The sequence below is a fragment of the Muscardinus avellanarius genome (genome assembly GCF_963383645.1).
Source record: "Muscardinus avellanarius genome assembly, chromosome: 3".
Lineage (NCBI taxonomy): Eukaryota > Metazoa > Chordata > Mammalia > Rodentia > Gliridae > Muscardinus > Muscardinus avellanarius.
This window is the reverse complement of record NC_137788.1, coordinates 7501-28205: the sequence shown is the minus strand read 5'-3', so window position 1 is coordinate 28205 and position 20705 is coordinate 7501.

The following is a 20705-nucleotide window of genomic DNA, read 5'->3' as shown; positions in this document are numbered from 1 at the left end:
AGCAAGCCATGTCATACATACTTTGTTTTACATTTGGTATTTTTATTAACCTAAATTTCAAGAAGCAGTCACCCTTAAAACCATTTATTTTTTCTGTTCTATTTTTCATTTAAATCTGTTAGGAGGTGACCTACAAAACTTATTCTCATCTATAATCTTTTAAAACTTTTACTTACCTATGTTTAACCTATGACCTTATGTCAAAAATGATGAAGTGCAACTCACTTTTATTCTCTATCTTAAAAGTAAGTGCTGGATTTACTGTTTCTACTTCTAAGCCTAACTGCTATTTTCATCCACCATTTTAACTTTGGGGTATTCTGTTAACTTAATCTTAACCACCAAACCTACACTGAACTTATTCTATTTCTCATGGTCTCAACATACATTGTCTATACCTTACTTTTCTTTTTTCTTTTTTTTTTTGTGGTACTGAGGATGGAACCCAGGGGCATTCTACCTTTGAGCTACCAGCTTTTATTTTTTATTTTAAAACAGAGTCTCACTAAGTAGCTGAGGCTGTCCTCAAACTGTGATCCTTCTGTCTCAGCCTCTCCTGCTGGGATGACAAGGGTGTGCCACCACGCCCAGCTATACCTTACTTTTCTATAATTTCTATTAAGTTGTTTACCAAGAGGACTCTTGTGCTTTAGTGAGCAGGCACCAAGGAGGTCCCTGCCTGCCCACCCTCTGAAGGAATAGCAGAGTCTTGACCTCAAGCCATTTTCTACTAATATTAACTCTGCTTTCCAAAGTGTAGGATCAGCTGGAGGTGAAAAAGTATTCTGATGAGCGCGAGCCCCTGAGGGGTATACCACAGCAGACCCCCTATCTTGGAGGTGACATGCCGAGGGCCTGGTATAGTAAGTACGGTTTATTTAGAGTTACCTTTTCAGCTGGGCATGGTGGTGCACGTTTGTAATCCCAGCATTCAGGAGGCTGAGATGGGAGGATCGCAGTTCGCAGACAGCCTCAGCTACTTAGTGATGCCCTCTGCAACTCAGTGAGACCGTTTCAAAATAGAGAATAAAAATAGGGTAGGGGATGTGGCTTGGAGGTCAAATGCTCCTGGGTTCCATCCCCAGACCCATACAAAATAAAAAATAAATAATAAAGTTACCTTTTCTTTTTATGGCTAAAACCTTAGGTGAGCTAGGTGTTGTAAGCAGAGGAGAAAAAAAAAAAAAAAAAAAAAAAACACGCTCTTTTCTACGTACCTCTTTGAAAAGTTCCCCATGAGTTATATTCTTAGTGCTATTCCCAGCACAAATCTTAGGACATTTTCCAGTCATATTCAAATCAATTTCCCAATTTGTTACAGAACAGCAGTCTCCATTGAAGGCTATTTTCAATTTCCCCTGAAGAACCTTTAATATTGTCATTAGTACAACTAAAATCATGAGGCATCATGGAGTCTTATGGAGTACTCCATTTCATAGGATTCCAAGTCATAATGGAAGAGTCTTCTATTCCTGTGGAATTTTCTTCCCAGCTGCGACCCTGTCATACAGCAGGAACGGCCCTGCCTCTGCTGCCTTTATTCTTTTCATTTTGAAACAGGGTCTCCCGAGGTTGAGGAGGGCCTCACTCAGTAGCTGAGGCTGGCTGAGAACCACGATCCTTTCATCTCAGCCTCCCAAGTACCGGGATGGCACGCGTGTGCCTTCATGCCCTGCCAGGTTCTGTGTTTCTAACATTGAGTATTCAGCTGTGCTGACAGACAACCTTGAGCTGACCAAGGTCAACCTTGGCTGCAGCTCTGGCTGAGAGCTCAGAGACATAAAAGGATTGTATTGTTTTCTGCCTAAGTAGCAAAGCTTGTTCTTATTAGCCATCAACACGGGCTCCATCCCCATCAGATCAGGCAAGATGCCATGATGAGGCAGAGCATCCTTTCTGGTTCCTCCAGAGGCAGCGTCAGGGCTGGGATTTACAGGGGCTTTATCTTGGCCTCTCCAAACTGCATGTTTTGTGTGTGTGTGTGTGTGTGTGTGTGTGTGTGTGTGTGTGTATGTGTGTGTGTGCATGCATGCGGGTGTGTGTGTTTGTTGGTATTGGAGACATCAGGGTACACTTTGTTCACCCTTCAGGCCTCCAGACATGGCTGAACAGTGGTTTAGTGACGCTGGGTCTCACCATCTTGGTCCTCCTTCTCCCTGGGAGGTTGAGAGAGGAGACCAGGCCTCCCAGAGTGTCATCTGGGACGTGGCTGCCCTCAGCACCTGTAGCCTTTGGGGCCATAAGGGTGATGGTGGGGCACCTGGTATGGTGGCTGACCATGGGCAGAGTGCTGTGTCTGTGTCCTCTGCTCAGCAGGGAGGGTCTGGGGTCAACTATCTGTGGGGACACACTCCCTCTAGAGCTTCTGGGAAAGGGTCACTCTAGGCCTCGCTCCAGCAGCCGGTGTAGCCCGGCTGAGGCAAATTCCGCAGGACTGGAAGACGCTGGCCAAAATGAAGCCGTTATCCCTCTTGATTTCAGTTATAATAATGATAATATTGATGATTCTTTGGAAGAAATTGAAAATTGCTTTGAGTGGGAGAGATTGCTGTTCTGTAATAATCCAGAGGTTGATATGAATATGACTAGAAAATGTCTTAAGATTTGTGCTTGAAATAGCACGAAGAAGAAGATAAATTTTTCATATTTTTTATTTTTGTAATTAGAATTTTTCTTGGAGTGAGGTAGAAAGAGCTCTTTGTTGTGTAGTTGGGAAGTTTTCAAGGACCTATATAGAAGGAGCTCTGCCGGGTGTGGTGGCACACGCTTGTAATCCCAGCATTTGGGAGGCTGAGACCAGAGAATTGCAGTTCGCGGACAGCCTCAGCTACTTAGTGAGGCCCTCTGCAACTCAGTGAGACCCGGTTTCAAAATAAAGAATAAAAAATAGGGCAGGGGGTGCAGCTCGGAGGTCAAATGCCTCTGGGTTCTATCCCTAAACCCGCAAAAAAAAAAAAAAAAAAAAAAAGCTCTTTGTTCCTCTGCTTACAACTCCTAACTCACATAAGGTTTTAGCCATGAAAGGAAAAGTTAACTCTAGGAAATTTATACCTACTGTGCAAGGCCTTCTGAATGTCACTTACCAGATAGGTGGTCGCTGGGCATGGTGGCACATGCTTGTAATCTCCGTGCTTGGGAGGCAGAGACAGGAGGATTGCACAGGTTTGAAGCCAGCCGCGCTGGCTTAAGAGACCCTGTTTCCAAATAAAGATATAAAATAGGTCTGGGAATGTATCCTGGAGGTAGAAGGGTTTCCAAGAACCCCAGTACCACCACCACAAAAAAAAGAAAAACGGCGGTTGGTCGACTGTGGTATCCCCTGTGGGGGGCTGGCGCTCATCAGAATACGTTTCCACCTCCAGCTGACCCTGCACTTTCCTGTACAGGAATGTATGATGAATGGAAAGCGCAGAGTTAATATTAATGGAAAGTGGCTTGACGTCAGGACTCTGCCGTTCCTACAGGGGGTTGGGCAGGCAGGGATCTCCTTGGTGCCTGCTCACTAAAGCACAAAAGAGTTCTCTTGGTAGACAACCTGATAGGTGTTACAAGGAAATTAAGTGCAGACATTGTAAGATTATGAGAAATTGGATAAGTTGTGTGGTATTGGTGGTTGGGACAGAATAAGTTAATAGAATACCTAGTGGTTAGAATGGCAGATAAGATTAGCAGTTGATTTTAAAACCAGAGACAGTATGTTTAGCACTAAGTACTTAAGACAGAGGATAGGAAAGGTTCAGTTAAAGTTTATCATCGGTGACGTAGAGTAGTAGTACATTTTATAGTTCACCTCATAACAAATTAATAATGAACAAAAACAGGAAAAATAGGCTGGTCTGAGGTATGCTTGCTTCATGGAATTTTGGTTAATGAAAAACTAGATGAAGAAGTATGTGTGATTGTCATCTAACAGATGACAATCTGTTAGACTCATGTATAAATAAATTATATTCTAGGGCATAGGCAGGGACACCTTCCCCCTGCTAATAAGCGCATCATCTCTCATCCCCTCGTGTGCCGACTCAACCACCTTCAGGGACTTCTGGCTTGGCTGGAGCAGATCTCTGGCACCTATCCACTTTGTTAATTTTTATTTTTTGTTTATTTGTAAGTTTGTTTATTTATTTAATGGTACTCGAGATCGAACCCAGGAGCATTCTACTTCTGAGCTACACCTTCAGCACTCCTTATTTATTTATTTTTGTGGTGGTACTGGGGTTCCTGGAAGCCCTTCTACCTCCGGGCTACACTCCCAGACCTAATTTTACATTTTTATTTGTAAACAGGGTCTCCTAAGCCAGCACAGCTGGCTTCGAACCTGTGTGATCCTCCTGTCTCTGCCTCCCAAGCGCAGGGATTACAAGTGTGCGCAACCACGCCCGGCTAGTTTTTATTCTTTATTTTGAAGCAGGGTCTCACTGAGTTGCAAAGGGCATCACTAAGTAGTTGAGGCTGGCCATGAACCACGATCTTCCTGTCTCAGCCTCCCAAATGCTGGGATTATAAGTGTATGCCACCACGCCCAGCTTGTATATATATTTTTGGTACTGGGGACTGAACCCAGGGACATTCTGCCTCCAAGCTATACACCCAATCTGATTTTATTTTATTAAATTTATTTTTTAGGTACTGGTGGTTGATGGAACCTAGGTACATTCTACCTCCAAGTTACACCCACAGCCCTATTTCTTATTTTGAATCAGGGACTCACTATAACTTGCAGAGAGCCTCACTAAATAGCTGAGGTTGGCTGTGAATCTGCGATCCTTCTGTCTCAGCCTCCCGAGTACTGGGATTACAAGTGCGTGCCACCACTCCTGGCTAATTTTTTATTTTGAAATGGTCTCACTGAGTTGGTGAAGGCCTCTCTAAGTTACTGGGGCTGGCTGTGAACCTGTGTTTCAGCCTGCCAAGGACAGGGATGACAGGCCGGATCTCTGGGATCTATTTTCAAAAACAACACTGACCAACTAGTTTGCTGCCTGAGTAATATTTACAAGCTAAAAGTTCAGTTTTGCTATCATTTCTATAATAACATTTGGTGTGAAGGAAAAACCTTAGATCAAAATAAAACTTCATAGATAGAAACCCCAAGAACCCAACAACCAAGAAATCCCAGGAGCCGGGGGTGGTGGTGCAGGCTTGTGAACCCTCAGCTACTTAGGCCCCTTGTAGCTCAGTGAGACCTGTTTCAAAAAGAACAATGCTAGGTGTGGTGGCACATGTTTCCAAATAAAATATAAAATAGGCCTGAGAGTATAGCTTGGAGGTACAAGGCCCCTGGGCTCCACCCCCAGTAACACACACACACACACACACACACACACACACTAACTTAGGGCTGGGGGTGTCGCTTAGAGGTAGAATGCTCCTGGGATTTGTCTCCAGTACTGCAAAGAAAAAGACAGGAACGGAAGTGAGTGGAACAGAAAATCCCAGAGCAAAAGTTATATAATAGAGCACTTTATCGGAACCGATAGACAGGAATGGAAGTGAACAGAAGAGTAAACCCGAAACAAAAGTTAAATAACAGAACATATTATCAGAACCAGGAAATAGCGACCCTCCCAGACATTCTCAGGTTCTTCCAGGTACACAGTACATAGGATTTCTGCATCCCCAGAGATCATACTGTGTCATCAGGTTTGCCTTCTGCATGTCCTTTGAATTGTCCATCTTTCCCCACTCAAAGTTTGCTTTCTCTTCCCTGCAACTCTCTCCAGTCCAATGAGGCCAGAGAAACCAGGACTCATCAGGGCATCTAGCTTCTGGGAGGCTCTGCAGTTAGCGCATCTTCTCCCCACCCTGAAACTCGGGGGACTCCCTGAGAGCTCTGGAGGGGTGCAGGGACAGATGGTTCCCAGAGAGCGACCCGAGTATCTCAAATGGAACTTGATTGTCTTTCTTGTGGCCGGCTCATAGGATCAGCACAGTCCTGCAGTGTCCTTCAGATCAGTTCACTTCATGGGAAATTTTTTCAGCTTGGGAATGATCTACGTCTGGATCTGGTAAGTGCAACTTATTCCTCAGGGAGGGTCTCCCCAAAATTTGGCTTCAGCCAGGTGTGGTAGCTCATGCTTGTAATCCCAGCATTTAGGAGGCTGAGATAGAAGAATCCTGGTTTGAGGACAGCATCAGCTACTTAGTGAGGTTCTCTGCAACTTAGTGAGACCCTGTTTCAAAATAAAGTATAAAAATAGGTCAGGGGTTGTATCTCCAAGGTAGAATGCCCCTATTTCCAGACACACACACAACAAAAAAGATGGTATCACTGGGCAAGGGAGATGTGCTGTCTATGGTCCCCCACCTTCCCTGGCCCTCGGAGAGGTGGTACCTAAGCGGTGTGTGCACTGATTGTGGGGCTTCAGCCATAGGTACAGGTGGGGAGCTGTTGTCTTGGGTCTGCATGCGTTCTGTCCCTATGGGCCCCGGCCAGGACCCTATTACCGAGGAACTTTTGTTCCGCCTTCGGGGTTCCGGGCTCTTCCGGTCCGTCCCTTTGGGCCCCAGCCAGGCGCCCTATTATCGAGGAACTTTTGTTCCTCCTTTGAGGTTCCGGCACTTCCTGTCCATCCCCTTGGGCCCCGGCCAGGCGCCCTATTACTGCGGAAGGTTCGTTCCGCCTCTGGGGTTCTGGCACTTCCTGTCCTTCACTATGGGCCCCGGCCTGGCGCCCTAATACCGCGGAACTTTTGTTCCGCCTCTGGGGTTCTGGCACTTCCTGTCCATCACTATGGGCCTCGGCCTGGCACCCTAATACCGCGGAACTTTTGTTCCGCCTCTGGGGTTCCGGGAACTTCCTGTCCGTCACTGGGAACCGGCCAGGCGCCCTATAAACGCGGAACTTTTGTTCCGCCTCTGGGGTTCCGACACTTCCTGTCCATCAGTATGGGCCCCGGCCAGGTGCCCTATAAACGTGGAACTTTTGTTCCACCTCTGGGGTTCCGGCACTTCCTGTCCGTCCCTTTGGGCCCCGACCAGGCGCCCTATTACCGCGGAAGGTTCGTTCTGCCTCTGGGGTTCCGGGCACTTCCTGTCCGTTACTATGGGCCCTGGCCAGGAGCCCTATTACTGCGGAACTTTTGTTCTGCCTCTGGGGTTCCGGACTTCCTGTCCGTCACTATGGGCCCGGCCACGCGCCCTATTACCACGAAACAAAAGTTCCGCTTCTGGGTTCCGGGCACTTCCTGTCCGTCACTATGGGCCCCGGCCTGGAGCCCTATTACCGCGGAACTTTTGTTCCGCCTCTGGGGTTCCGGACTTCCTGTCCGTCACTATGGGCCCCGGCCAGGAGCCCTAATACCGCGGAACTTTTGTTCCGCCTCTGGGTTTCCGGGACTTCCGGTCCATCCCTTTGGGCCCCGGCCAGGCACCCTATTACTGCAAAACAAAAGTTCCGCTTCTGGGGTTCCGGGCACTTCCTGTCCGTCACTATGGGCCCCGGCCTGGCGCCCTAATACCGCGGAACTTTTGTTCCGCCTCTGGGGTTCGGGCACTTCCTGTCCGTCACTGGGCACCGGCCAGGTGCCCTATTACCGCGGAACTTTTGTTCCGCCTCTGGGGTTCCGGGTACTTTCTGTCCGTCCCTTTGGGCCCCGGCCAGGCGCCCTAATACCGCGGAAGGTTCGTTCCGCCTCTGGGGTTCCGGCACTTCCTGTCCGTTACTATGGGCCCCGGCCAGGAGCCCTATTACTGCAAAACAAAAGTTCCGCCTCTGGGGTTCGGGCACTTCCTGTCCGTCACTGGGCACCGGCCAGGTGCCCTATTACCGCGGAACTTTTGTTCCGCCTCTGGGGTTCCGACACTTCCTGTCCGTCACTATGGGCCCCGGCCTGGAGCCCTAATACCGTGGAACTTTTGTTCCGCCTCTGGGGTTCCGGGCACTTCCTGTCCGTCCCTTTGGGCCCCGGCCAGGCGCCCTATAAACGTGGAACTTTTGTTCTGCCTCTGGGGTTCCGGCACTTCCTGTCCGTCCCTTTGGGCCCCGGCCAGGCGCCCTATTACCGCGAATCTTTTGTTCCGCCTCTGGTGTTCCGGCACTTCCTGTCCGTCACTTTGGGCCCCGGCCAGGCGCCTTATAAACGCGGAACTTATGTTCCGCCTATGGGGTTCCGGCACTTCCTGTTCATCACTATGGGCCCCGGCCTGGCGCCCCTAATACCGCGGAACTTTTGTTCTGCCTCTGGGGTTCCGGCACTTCCTGTCTGTCACTATGGGCCCCGGCCAGGCGCCCTATTACCGCGAAACAAAAGTTCCGCTTCTGGGGTTCCGGGCACTTCCTGTCCATCACTATGGGCCCCGGCCTGGTTCCCTAATACCGTGGAACTTTTGTTCCGCCTCTGGGGTTCCGGCACTTCCTGTCCGTCCCTTTGGGCCCCGGCCAGGCGCCCTATAAACGCGGAACTTTTGTTCCGCCTCTGGGGTTCCGGCACTTCCTGTCCATCACTATGGGCCCCGGCCTGGCACCCCTAATACCGCGGAACTTTTGTTCCGCCTCTGGGGTTCCGGGCACTTTCTGTCCATCACTATGGGCCCCGGCCAGGAGCCCTATTACTGCGAAACTTTTGTTTCGCCTCTGGGGTTCCGGCACTTCCTGTCCGTCCCTTTGGGCCCCGGTCAGGCGCCCTATAAACGCGGAACTTTTGTTCCGCCTCTGGGGTTCCGGGCAATTCCTGTCCGTCACTATGGGCCCCGGCCTGGCGCCCTATTACCGCGGAAGGTTCGTTCCGCCTCTGGGGTTCCGGCATTTCCTGTCCGTCACTATGGGCCCCGGCCAGGCGCCCTATTACCGCGGAACTTTTGTTCTGCCTCTGGGGTTCCGGGCACTTCCTGTCCGTCACTATGGGCCCCGGCCTGGCGCCCTATTACCGCGGAACTTTTGTTCCACCTCTGGGGTTCCGGGCACTTCCTGTCACTATGGGCCCCGGCCAGACGCCCTATTATTGCGGAACTTTTGTTCCTCCTCTGGGGATCCGGGCACTTCCTGTCACTATGGTCCCCGGCCAGACGCCCTATTATCGTGGCACTTTTGTTCCGCCTCTGGGGTTCCGGGACTTCCGGTCCGTCCCTTTGGGCCCCAGCCTGGATTACCGCGGAATGTTCGTTCTGCCTTTGGGTTCCGGGCACTTCCGGTCCGTCCCTATGGGTCCCGGGCAAGCGTCCAAAGTTCTGCACCAACATGCCCTTATCGGAACCAATAGAGAGGGAACAGAAGTTAGCAAAACCGAGAGGGCACCGGAACCAATGTTCTTCACCAGCGCGCTCTTATCGGAACCCATAGAGAGGGAACAGAAGTGAGTGGAATGGCGGCGGCGTTAGCAGCGTGCTGTGATGAGAGGCGGCGTCCGACAAGCGGCCACGTCCAACGAGTGGCGGCAGACTGATGCTGACCCTGGACTACATATTTCCCAGAGAGGAAAGGCAGTGGTAGCTGAAGATGCTGACCCGTCCAGAGCTGTGTCTGGAAAGCAGAGCTAGCAACTTATTCAACAGGTCTTCTGCAGTAGTGGCAGCCCCGGTGTACCATGAGCTCCAGGAAGCAGCGACCCTCCCAGACCTTCACAGGCTCTTCCAGGTACACAGTGCACAGGATTTCTACGTCCCCAGACATCATAGTGTGCCACCAGGTTTGCCTTGTGTATGTCCTTTGAATTGTCCATTTTTCTCCACTCAAAGTTTGCTTTCTCTCCCCTCCAACTCTCTCCAGTGCAATGAGGCCAGAGAAACCAGGACTCAACAGGGCACCTAGCTTCTGGGAGGCTCTGCAGTCAGTGCCTCTTCTCTCCACCCTGAAAATCAGGGGACTCCCTTCCTGAGAGCTCTGGGGGGCCCCCACCTCTGCCCACTGTCGCTCTCGGGAGCAAAGCCTTTTGCTCCGCCCTGGGGCACCCTAATTTGGCAAAAGAGGAGGCTGCTCTGCAGACTCAAAGGCCATGACCCATGCCCACTGGCAGAGCTCACTAAGGAAGGAGGAGTAGCTACAGGGGCTTCAAAGCCACGGGCAGCAAAGAGGTGTAGAACAGAGTGTCAGCTGATGAAGAGGGGAGAACCTTCTCAAAGGGCAAAATATGGGATGCCATCCAGCCAACGGCTCTCAGCACCTCTTTAATACCAGACTGGGGTTTATTCTGGACTTGGAGAGGTAGCAAAGTTGCATTTTAATTGATTAATTAGTTTTGTTGGTGGTACTAGGGATGGATCCCAGTGCCATGGTAAATCTGAGCTAAACCCCCAATCCTTGAAGCCAAGCTTGTTGATGAATGCTTGTAATCACAGCGCTAGGGAGGCTGAGACAGGAGGGTCCCACAGGTGAGAAGCCACCCTCAGCTACTTACTGAGGCTCTCAGCAACTTGAGACCCTATTTCCAAATTAAAATATAAAGTATGTCTGTGAGTATAGCCCAGAGGTAGAAAAGCCCCTGGGTTCCACCGCAAGAACCACTAAAACAACAACAAAAATAACCCCCCAATCCTAATTTATTTATTCATTTATTTATTTCCGCACTACTGGTGATAAAATGTAGGGTCATTCTACCTCTGCTCTACACCCCAGCCCTATTTTTTATTTTCTATTTTGAAACAGGTCTTACTGAATTGCAAAAGAACTCACTAACTAGCAGAGGCTGGCTATGAAATGCAATTCTCCTGTTTCAGTCTCCCAAATGCCAGCAATTTGGAGACTAAAACAGTATGATTATAGTTCAAAGCCAGCCTCAAGTGAGCAAGGCCCTCCTCAAACAAAAGTAGTGGTGTCATATGCCTGCAATTCCACTTAGTAGAGAGGGTGAAACAGGAAGATAGCAGGTTAAAGACAAGCCTGGGAAACAGTCTCAAACTACAAAAATAAGAATGTCTGGGGAAGCCAGATATTGTGGCACATGCTTTTATTTATTGACAGTACTTGGGAGGCTGAGACAGGAGGATCTTATTGACTGTGGCCAGCCTCAGCTACTACTAAGTGAGGACCTCTGCAACTTAGTGATACCGTTTTTCAAGATAAAGAACAAAAAATAGGGCTTTAGGTGTAGCTAGGATGTAGAAAGCCCCTTGGTTCCAATCCCAATACCACACACACACACACACAAATAGTTCCAAGGAGACCAAGCCCAAGGTGAGGTTTGGATTCTTTATTTTGAAACAGGGTCTCACTAAGTTGCAGAGGGCCTCACAAGTAGGTGAGACTGGCCATAAACCTGCAATCCTCCCATCTCTGCCTCTCAAGTACTTGGATTACAAGCTTGTGCCACCACACCCTGTTGGATTTACAATTTAATTGCTAACGACAGGGAGCCCTGCATGGTGGTACAGATCTGTAATCTCAGTGTTTGGGAGGCTGAGACAGGAAGATCACACAGGTTCAAAGCCAGCCTCAGCTACTTAGGCTCTCAGCAACTTAGACCCTGTTTCCAAATAAAATATAAAATAGGTCTAGGAGTATAGCCTGGAGGTAGAAAATGACCTGGGCTCCACTCCCTGTAACACACACACACACACACACACACACACACACACACACACACGTGACTACTGATACTGCATGATGCCTAAAACCATTTAAAATAACACTTCTTCTGTAGTTAATTATTAGAAAATGTGAAAACACAAATCAGTAGCTTTTTTTTGGTAAATAGCATACATCTACTAAAAACAATTTATTTTTACTTCAAGATACTTAGACAAGGGTGTCTCCTTTTTATACAATTTTAGTCCATTGGTTTTCATTGAATGAAGTCCGAGGACTAGCAAAGGGTATAGAAATGTGAAAGTTTATTTATTTGCTTATTGTAGTACTGGGGAATGAATCCAAGGGCATTCTACCTATGAGCTGCACCCCTGGCCCTAATTTTTTTTTTTTTTTTTTTGGTACTGGAAGTGGAACCCAGAGGCTTTCTACCTCTGGGCTATACTCCCCGACCTATTTTGTATTTTATTTGGAAACAGGGTCTCACTAAGTTGCTGAGAGCCTCACTAAGTAGCTGAGGTTGGCTTCAAACCTGTGCGATCCTCCTGTCTCAGCCTCCCAAGCGCGGGGATTAAAAGCGTGTGCCACCATGCCTTGTTTTTTTTTTTTAATTTTTATTTTGACATAGCCTCCCACTAAGTTGTAGAGGGCCTCACTAAGTAACTGAGGCTGGCTGCGAATTTTAAGTTGGGAACAGATGGAAGACAAGGGCATCTCCCCCCTACAAGGGCGGGGGTCATCCTAGAAAGCAACCTCTTGGTAAGTGGGCTTTTAAACCTTCCTGAGGTTTTCTATCTGTTCTTTTGTGATTGGTCGGATTTGGGCTTTGGTGACCCTATGACTTTTGTACAATTTTGATTCTTATTTTGAATTGCTATCTTGTAGGCTGGTCAAGCCCTCATTTTCTGGGACTCAACAGTCTCACTTTTCTGCTTACTTTCCCCAGCCTCACAGAAAGGAGATGCAAATGGTTTTCTTATTTCCTGTTCCAAGGTCTTCTGCCTTGCCTCAATAAATTTTTATTTTATGTATTTATTTTTGCAGGCCTGAGAATGAAAACCAGGAGCATTTGACCTCTGAGCTACAACGCTGCCATATTTCTTTTTATCATTTATTTTGAAACAGGGTCTCCCTACATTACAGAGGGGATCAGTAAATAGTTGAGGCTGTCCATGAACCATGATCCTCTGGTCTCAGCTTTCCGAATGCTGGGATTACAAGCGTGTACCACCATGCCCGGCTAATACATTTTTAAATATTTTTCTTTTCTTTTTTAAATTTAGAAGACAATCTCTTGGCTTGACCCCCAGCACCCTCCCTTTTTTACTTTAAAACTTTTTTTTGTGTGGGTCTGGGGATGGAACCCAGGCATCCAACCTCCAAGCTACACCCCTGCTTATTTTTTATTTATTTTGAAACAGGGTCTCACTAAGTTTTGGAGGGCCTCACTAAGTAGCTGAGGCTGTGTGTAGAAACCATGATTCTCCAGTCTCAGCCTCCCCAGTGCTGGGATTACAGGCTTGCACCACCACACCCGGCTTTTTAAAACAAAAACCTTTTTTTTTTTTTTCTCAGTACTAGGGTTTGAACTCAGGGGCATTTGACCTCTGAGCTATACCCCCAACACTGTTTTTTGTTTTTGTTTCTGTTTTTTAATCCAGCAGCATTCTACCTCTGAGCTACACCTCCAGGCCTATTTTTTTATTCTTCATTTTGAAACAGGGTCTCACTGAGTTACAAAGGGCCTCACTAAGTAGCTGAGGCTGGCTGCAAATGTGAATCCTCATGTCTCAGCTTCCTAAGTACTGGGATTACCAGCATGCACCACCACACCCAGCTCAAAAGAGTTTATTGTCAGGAGCCTGAAATGCTGTTTCTGGTTGTTAAGGTTTCAGTGATGCAGAGGGCTCTTTTCTTTATTCAACTGAATTTTGTTGAATAGAAAAGTTAAAACTAATACGCAGCACAGTGCAGCTTTAGCAAATTAAAAAAAAAAATCATTAGGAAATAAACAAGAGAAGGAAAAAGCAGCATGCTGACCTGCATGCTGGAGAGCCCGAAAATGGATCTTTGGCCCCCGCTGCTACCTTCTTATCAGTGTTACCAAGGCAATAGGCTAGTGTCTTATTCCTTAGTCAGGTGGTGCATCTTTGTCTCTGGGCAGTGTACTTACTAACTGCAGGGGTCAAGAATCTACCTGGCCTTCACCTCTATTGTACTGGGCAGCATCGTTTGGTCATCAACTATGGGTGCTTGGAAGCAGCCCACATACTTTACCTTTCCTATACCCAGGCCAGGTCACAGAGGAGAGGAGGCAAACAGAGGCACTGATGGCCTCTATACATTTTGGTGGGCCAAAGGCTTTAATTGTCTCTAAGGCTTTTACTATAGGTTAATCATTAGAAAGAAAGGCAAAGGGAGAAGGGGGCTCTGTACTGCAACAGTTGCTGCCCCCTCCCTGCCTGAGTGCCCGCAGAGCCCCCAGGCCCTGGCTACTTTCTACAGTTTAGAAATTAATATCAAAGCAATTTTCCAATGCTGGCGCAAGGTGAGAAAGCAGCAGCTGGGACCTTTTGTCAGTCCATGTTTTATAGAGTTTTTGAGGTATGGACTGAAAGGTGGGAAGTTTGTTATGGGTTGTGTTGATATTTTAATAAATAGCTTTTGCTAGGCAGGCATGGTGGCTCATGCTTGTAATCCCAGTTGGGAGACTGAGACAGGAGGATCCAGGTTCACGGCCAGCTTCAACTACTTACTGAGACCCTGTTTTCATTTTTTGTTTCCGGGTCTGGGGATGGAACCCAGGGGCATTTGACCTCCGAGCTACAGCCCCTGCCCTATTTTTTATTCTTTTATTTTGAAAACAGGTCTCACTGATTTGCAGAGGGCCTCAATAAGTAGCTGAGGCTGTCCACAAACCACAATCCTCTGGTCTCAGCCTCCAGAATGCTGGGATTACAAGCATGCGCCACCACGCCTGGCTTGAGACCCTGTTTTCAAATAAATAATAAAAAATAGGGCTGAGATGTATCTTAGAGGTAGACTGGCCCTGGGATCAACCTCCAGCACCACACACACACACACACACACACACACACACACACACACTAAATGGGTTTTGCTAGAAGAGTGGGTTTGCTTTGCCACAGTCATTAGTTTTCTGGGAGGGTCACTTTTGATGTTAAAAAAACCAAAATACTCAGTCTTGGTGGTGCACACTTGTAATCTCAGCATTACTGAGACAGGAAGATCATGATTCATGGGCAGCCTCAGCTACTTAGTGAGGCCTTCTGCAACTTAGACCCTGTATCAAAATAAAGAATAAAAAATAGGACTGGGGGTGTAGCTCAACCTCGGTTCCATGTCCAGTACCAAAAAAAAAGAAGAAAAAAAAAAACCCAAAACAACAAAATGAATTCCCTGGTTCCTAAGGAAATAAAACTAAGCAGGCTGGTTCCCAACATGGTGACTGGACTCCATAAAAGCAGTGCTTATTCCAATAATAATGATGTATTGTCCATTTGCAGGGAAAACTAAGTGAGGGCATCAGGTGCCACCTCCCATTCCTGTCCCTGCTTGACAGCCATCCTTTGTCTTCCAGCCATGGCAGAGGGGGGTCACAGCCTGTCTCCCAAGCAAGTGTGAGCCCCTTTAGTTGGCTGACAACTACAGGATACCTCAGCAACCAAGAGTTGAGGGTCTTAGGCCCTGTACAAGACCCTGTTTCAAAATAAAAAGTAAAAAAAGTAGGCACTTTTGGTGGAACACTTGCCTAGAATATGCCAGGTCCTGAATTGATCCTCAGTTCTGCAAAAACAAAGGAAGAGCAATCTTTGCCCTTGGGGAGGGGCGGGGCAGCAGGAGGAGCAGGGGGTGGTAACAGCCCCCTCCCCCATGCAGGCATACAGTCAGCCTGGCCTCAAGCAGCACACTCTTCTTCCTCCTCCAGCTGCAGGGCTCCTGAGTTCCAGGCACATCTCAAGCATGCAGTGGAGGGGTGCAGGGACAGATGGTTCCCAGTGAGAGACCCAAGTATACCGAATGGAACTTGTTGATTGTCCTCCTGTGGCCGGCTCACGGGATCAGCACAGCCCTGCAGGGGCCCTTTGGATCAGCACAGCAGGGACTCTGCACCAGAACTTGGGGCACTGTATGGGACATTTTTTCTACTTGGGTATGATCTGCTTCTGGATCTGGTAAGTGCAATGTATTTTTCTCAGTGAGGGTCTCCCGTGGCTCATGCTTGTAATCCCAGGACTTAGGAGGCTGAGATAGAAGGATCCTGGTTCGAGGACAGCCTCACCTACTTAGTGAGGTTCTCTGCAACTTAGTGAGACCCTGTTTCAAAATAAAGTATAAAAATAGGCCAGGGGTTGTATCTCCAAGGTAGAATGCCCCTAGGTTCCAGACCCACACGCATACACACAAAGTTGGTTTCACTGGGCAAGGGAGATGTGCTGTCCATGCCCCCCCCCACCTTCCTTGGCCCTCAGAGAGGTGGGTACCTAAGCGGTGTGTACACAAGATGGTGGGGCTTCAGCCATAGGTACAGGTGGGGTGCTGTTGTCATGGGTCTGCATGATATGTTCTGTGAGTTCTCAGCTTCCATGGTGCAGTCAGAGACAAAGGCAGAGGTGTGCTAAGAACAAGTGAGAATACACAGTCAAAGGAGAGCACAGACCAGCTCAGAACAAGAGAGGCCCCTAGAGGAGAAGGTGGCTAGGAGCTCATGGTTGGGGTGGAGGTCTGGGCTTTCCCTTCCTGGAATCAGTGGTGGTGGCTGTGTGGGGTCTGACCTTGTTCCTCCCCCAGGATCCTTTGTTTACCAAGCATCTCAGGAATCTCAGGTAGGGTGAGGGGTCACTGTGATTTAGGGTGTGGGCTCCTTGAGGCTTCTGCCTAAAACAGAACACAGCCTTTAGGGTGGAGCTAGGTATTATGAACTTTCAAGATTTTAAAACTATATTTTTCTTTCTTTTCCAAGTTGTCTCCTCTCTACCTAGTATTTCATTTCTTCTATTCCACCCCACTGTCAGAAGTAAATTTCTATGGCATTATTTAAAAAAAAAAAAAAGAGACACAGCTGTGTACTTTTTTTGTGATACTGGGGATTGAACACGGGTTCAATCTGTTTGTGAGAATCTCACCAGTGGCTGAGGCTGTCCTTGAACCTGACATCCTTTTGTCTCAGCCTCCCAAGCACTGGAACTACAGGCATGCTCCACCATGCCTGATTAGAGAAATACATCTTTGAAAGCTGAGTGGCAAGATAAATTTTACTTTTTGCAATTGAACCCTTCCACCAGTGAGTCAGCGTGCAGGAACAACATGGTAGCAAACTGCTGACCCTTTTCTTTTCTTTCTTCCTTTCTTTTTCTTTTTTTTCCTTTGTTTCTTTTTTCTTTTTTCTTTTTTTCTTTTTTTTTTGTAGTACTGGGGATGGAACCCAGCAGCCTTCTACCTCCGGCCTACACTCCCAGACCTATTTTATATTTTATTTGTAAACAGGGTTTCACTAAGTTGCTGAGAGCCTCGGAAAGTTGCTGACTGGCTTTGAACCTGTGTGATCCTCATGTCTCAGCCTCCCAAGGGGATTACAAGCGTGCGCCACCACGCCCGGCTTGGCCCTTTATTTTCAGCTTGGGCTTCTGTGCTGTGCTCCTTTTAATGGGAATGTCCTGGGAAAACAACACACTTCTGTGGGGTTCTTGGTTTATGTGGCAGAAAAGAATTTCAGCATTTGCTAGTCAGAAAAGGCAGAGGTTTAATTTAGGAAACTGAGGTTTGAGGGTGAAAGCAGGCAATTTTAAGAGAGGTCGACCAAGACCATCTTTGTTGCTTTTTCAGTTCTTTATAGAACCCTCACAAGGGTGTCCTCTTTATAGTGTTGTGGCTGGAGCCCAGGGGCATTCTACCTCTGAGCTACACCCCCAGCCGTATGTATGTATGTATGTATGTATGTATGTATGTATGTATGTATTATTTATTTATTTTGGTGGTACTAGGGGTGGAACCCAGAGGCTTTCTACCTCCAGGCTATACTCCCAGACCTTTTTTATATTTTTTATTTAGAAACAGGGTCCCACTAAGTTGCCGAAAGCCTCACTAAGTAGTTGAGGCTGGCTTCGAACCCTGAGATCCTCCTGTCTCAGCCTCCCAAGCCCAGGGATTACAAGCCTGTGCCACCAAGCCCGGCTCCCTATTTATTTATTTTGAAACTTTCTCACTGAGTTGCAAAGGGCCTCACTAAGTAGCTGAGGGTGTCCTTCAAGTTTACAAGAATGCACCACCTTTCCCTGCAAGGGGGTCCTCTTAATCTTCTGGTCCCTCTGGCTATGAGAGGCAGTGGTTGCCTGGTGTCCAATCATTGTCCTACTCAAGGATCCTTTGTTTACTTAGCATTTCAGGGATCTCTGGTGAATAGAGGGGCCTTTGTGAATAAGGGTGTGGCTCATTGAGGCCTTAGCCTGAAACAATCTATCCTACCTGGTGGAGTTAGAGATTAGGAACTTTCCAGATTTTAAAACTATATTTTTCTTTCCTTCCCAATTCATCTGCTTTCTATCTACTATTTTAATCTATTCTGCCTCACAATCTTTACACCCTTGGCTGAAGGGGAAATGTCAGGGGACACCTATTCTTCTATCAGCCTGGAAGCTGGTCTGACCGATTGACACTGACCCGGTGCCATTTGATCTCCAGCTTTCCTTTTAAATTAGGAAAGGAGCTGGGCATGGTTGTGCACGCCTGTAATCTCCAGGCTTGGGAGGCTGAGACAGGAGGATCTCAGAGGTTTCAATCCAGCCTCAGGTACTTAGTGAGGCTCTCAGCAACTTAGTGAGACCCTGTTTCCAAATAAAATGTCAAAGAGGGCTGGGAGGATAGCCCAGAGGTAGAAAGCCTCTGGGTTCTACCCCTATTAACACCAAAATAAATAAATAAATAAATGAAATAGGAAAGGAATGTCCAGCTGGGTGTGGTGGAGCATCCCTTTAAACCTTTAAACTTTGTTCCTTTAAACTTGGGAGGCTGAGATAGAAAGGTCATCTGTTTGAGGACAGCCTTAGCAAGTATTGAGACTCATCAATCTAGTGAGACCCTATTTCAAAATAAAAATAAAATATGGCTGGGAGTATCGTTTGGAGTTAGAATGACCCTAAGTTTACTTCCCAGTACCATAGGGGGAAAAACATGTCTTCCCTGGGAAAACAAGGAAGGAAATGAAAAGGACAGGCAGAGTCATCATGCTTCAAGCCTGCAATCCTCGTACTCAGGAGGCTGAGACAGGAGAATCACAGGTTGAAAGCCAGCCTCAGCTGTTACAGATTGGGAGAATGTAATTTGGGGAAGCCGTTCCCCAGGAATCCCTTCTAGGGTCCCAGACATACTACCCCCAAACCAAAACAAAACCCCAAACAACCCCAAACAGATGAAAAACCATGGATTCTTGTCCTAAGCTAAGAATAAATATGCATAGCTTGGACAGTTGCTGAAGATTTAAAGAAGTTTATTAGAAATATAGAAATACAGAAAATAGAAATACAGGCATGGGTGGGGTGACTCGAAATAAATACAGCAAAGGGATTACACGTGACTGGCCTTTTATACCCATGACCTCCATCTCGTTCATGTAATTCTGACATAGTGAACGTCCCTGTAAGGTACCTCCCCTAGCAAGGTGTGGTGGCGTCTCCTTTCACGAAGGTCAACCCCTCCTACCATCATAGCTAGCTTATCCAATCATGTAGATCTAACCCCTTATAAGCCCGCTACCCCAGGCAGTCGGGGCGCCCCTCTGGTCTGATTACAGACTGAGGGCTCCGCCGCTGGCCAGCTAATAAAGGCTTCAATGAACACATTTCCCTCAGGCTCTCGAGTCTCCCATTTCTTGCAAACTCCGCATACAACAGAAACAGGGTCTCTTAATCCAGCAATGCCGGCTCGAACCTGCACCATCCTCCCGTCTCTGCCTCCCAAGCTCGGGGATTAGAAGCATGCACCACCACGGCCGGCTACGCAGGGATTTGAAAAAGAGATTGAAAATGGACCAATCAGGGCTCAGCTCTAAGGACCAATCATAGCCCAGAACTAAAGACCAATCAGATTCCAGATCTAAGAACCAATCAGGAGAGTTGGCAGGCTATATAAGACAGCCTCCTGTGTGTCTTGTGGAAGCAGCAGTGAGCTGTAAAGAGCTGCGGCAGCTGTGGGCGGCTTCCCACGGGCGGCGGCCGTGTCCGAAGAGCTCCAGGGGCCGCGTCCCGTCCCAAGAGCTGCAGGGGCGGCGGCGGCTGCGGCCGCGTCCCGTCCCAAGAGCTGCAGGGGCGGCGGCGGCGGCGGCTGCGGCCGCGTCCCGTCCCAAGAGCTGCAGGGGCGGCGGCGGCGGCGGCTGCGGCCGCGTCCCGTCCCAAGAGCTGCAGGGGCGGCGGCGGCGGCGGCGGCTGCGGCCGCGTCCCGTCCCAAGAGCTGCAGGGGCGGCGGCGGCGGCGGCTGCGGCCGCGTCCCGTCCCAAGAGCTGCAGGGGCGGCGGCGGCGGCGGCTGCGGCCGCGTCCCGTCCCAAGAGCTGCAGGGGCGGCGGCGGCTGCGGCCGCGTCCCGTCCCAAGAGCTGCAGGGGCGGCGGTGGCGTCTGCGTCCCAAGCGCTGCCGGGGCTGCGGTCGCGTTGAAAGTGCTGCCGGGGCGGCGGCCGCATCCGAAGAGCTGCCAGAGTGGCGGCCGGCGTCGAAGAGCAGCGGAACTTATTACTTTAACACTGGAACCTGTTTTTCTGACCCGGAACTCTTTTTAGCCCGGGAAGTTCTTTCTTAGCGCCGGTATATAACGCCAGCTTTTCTCACAGGAAGAGCTTTCTTCTGACGACCGGGGGAGAGATTTCAGTTTCTGGATGCCTGTGGAAGCCCCTCCTCAGCATGTCCAAGCTCCATTTTCCTGAGTACGAGCCGTTGTGTAAGAGGTAAGAAAACTAAGTGGAGTTTGAAGAAAACACGTTCTGTTTGTGGCAGGGAGCTGAAGAGGGAGGTATGCATGTTTTAATGGTTCATGGGTTTAATATTTTATTCATTTTGTGTTAGTGTTATACTGGGGATTGGCTTAAGGTGCCTTCAACCTCCAAGCTATGTTCTATCCCCATTTTATTATTTTTTTTTAACTTTCAAACACGGTCTGCCCGGGTTCCTGAGGCTATCTTTAACCCTTAGCCACCCAAGTACCGGCCTCTATTTTTGTAACCATTCTGCTGCCAGTA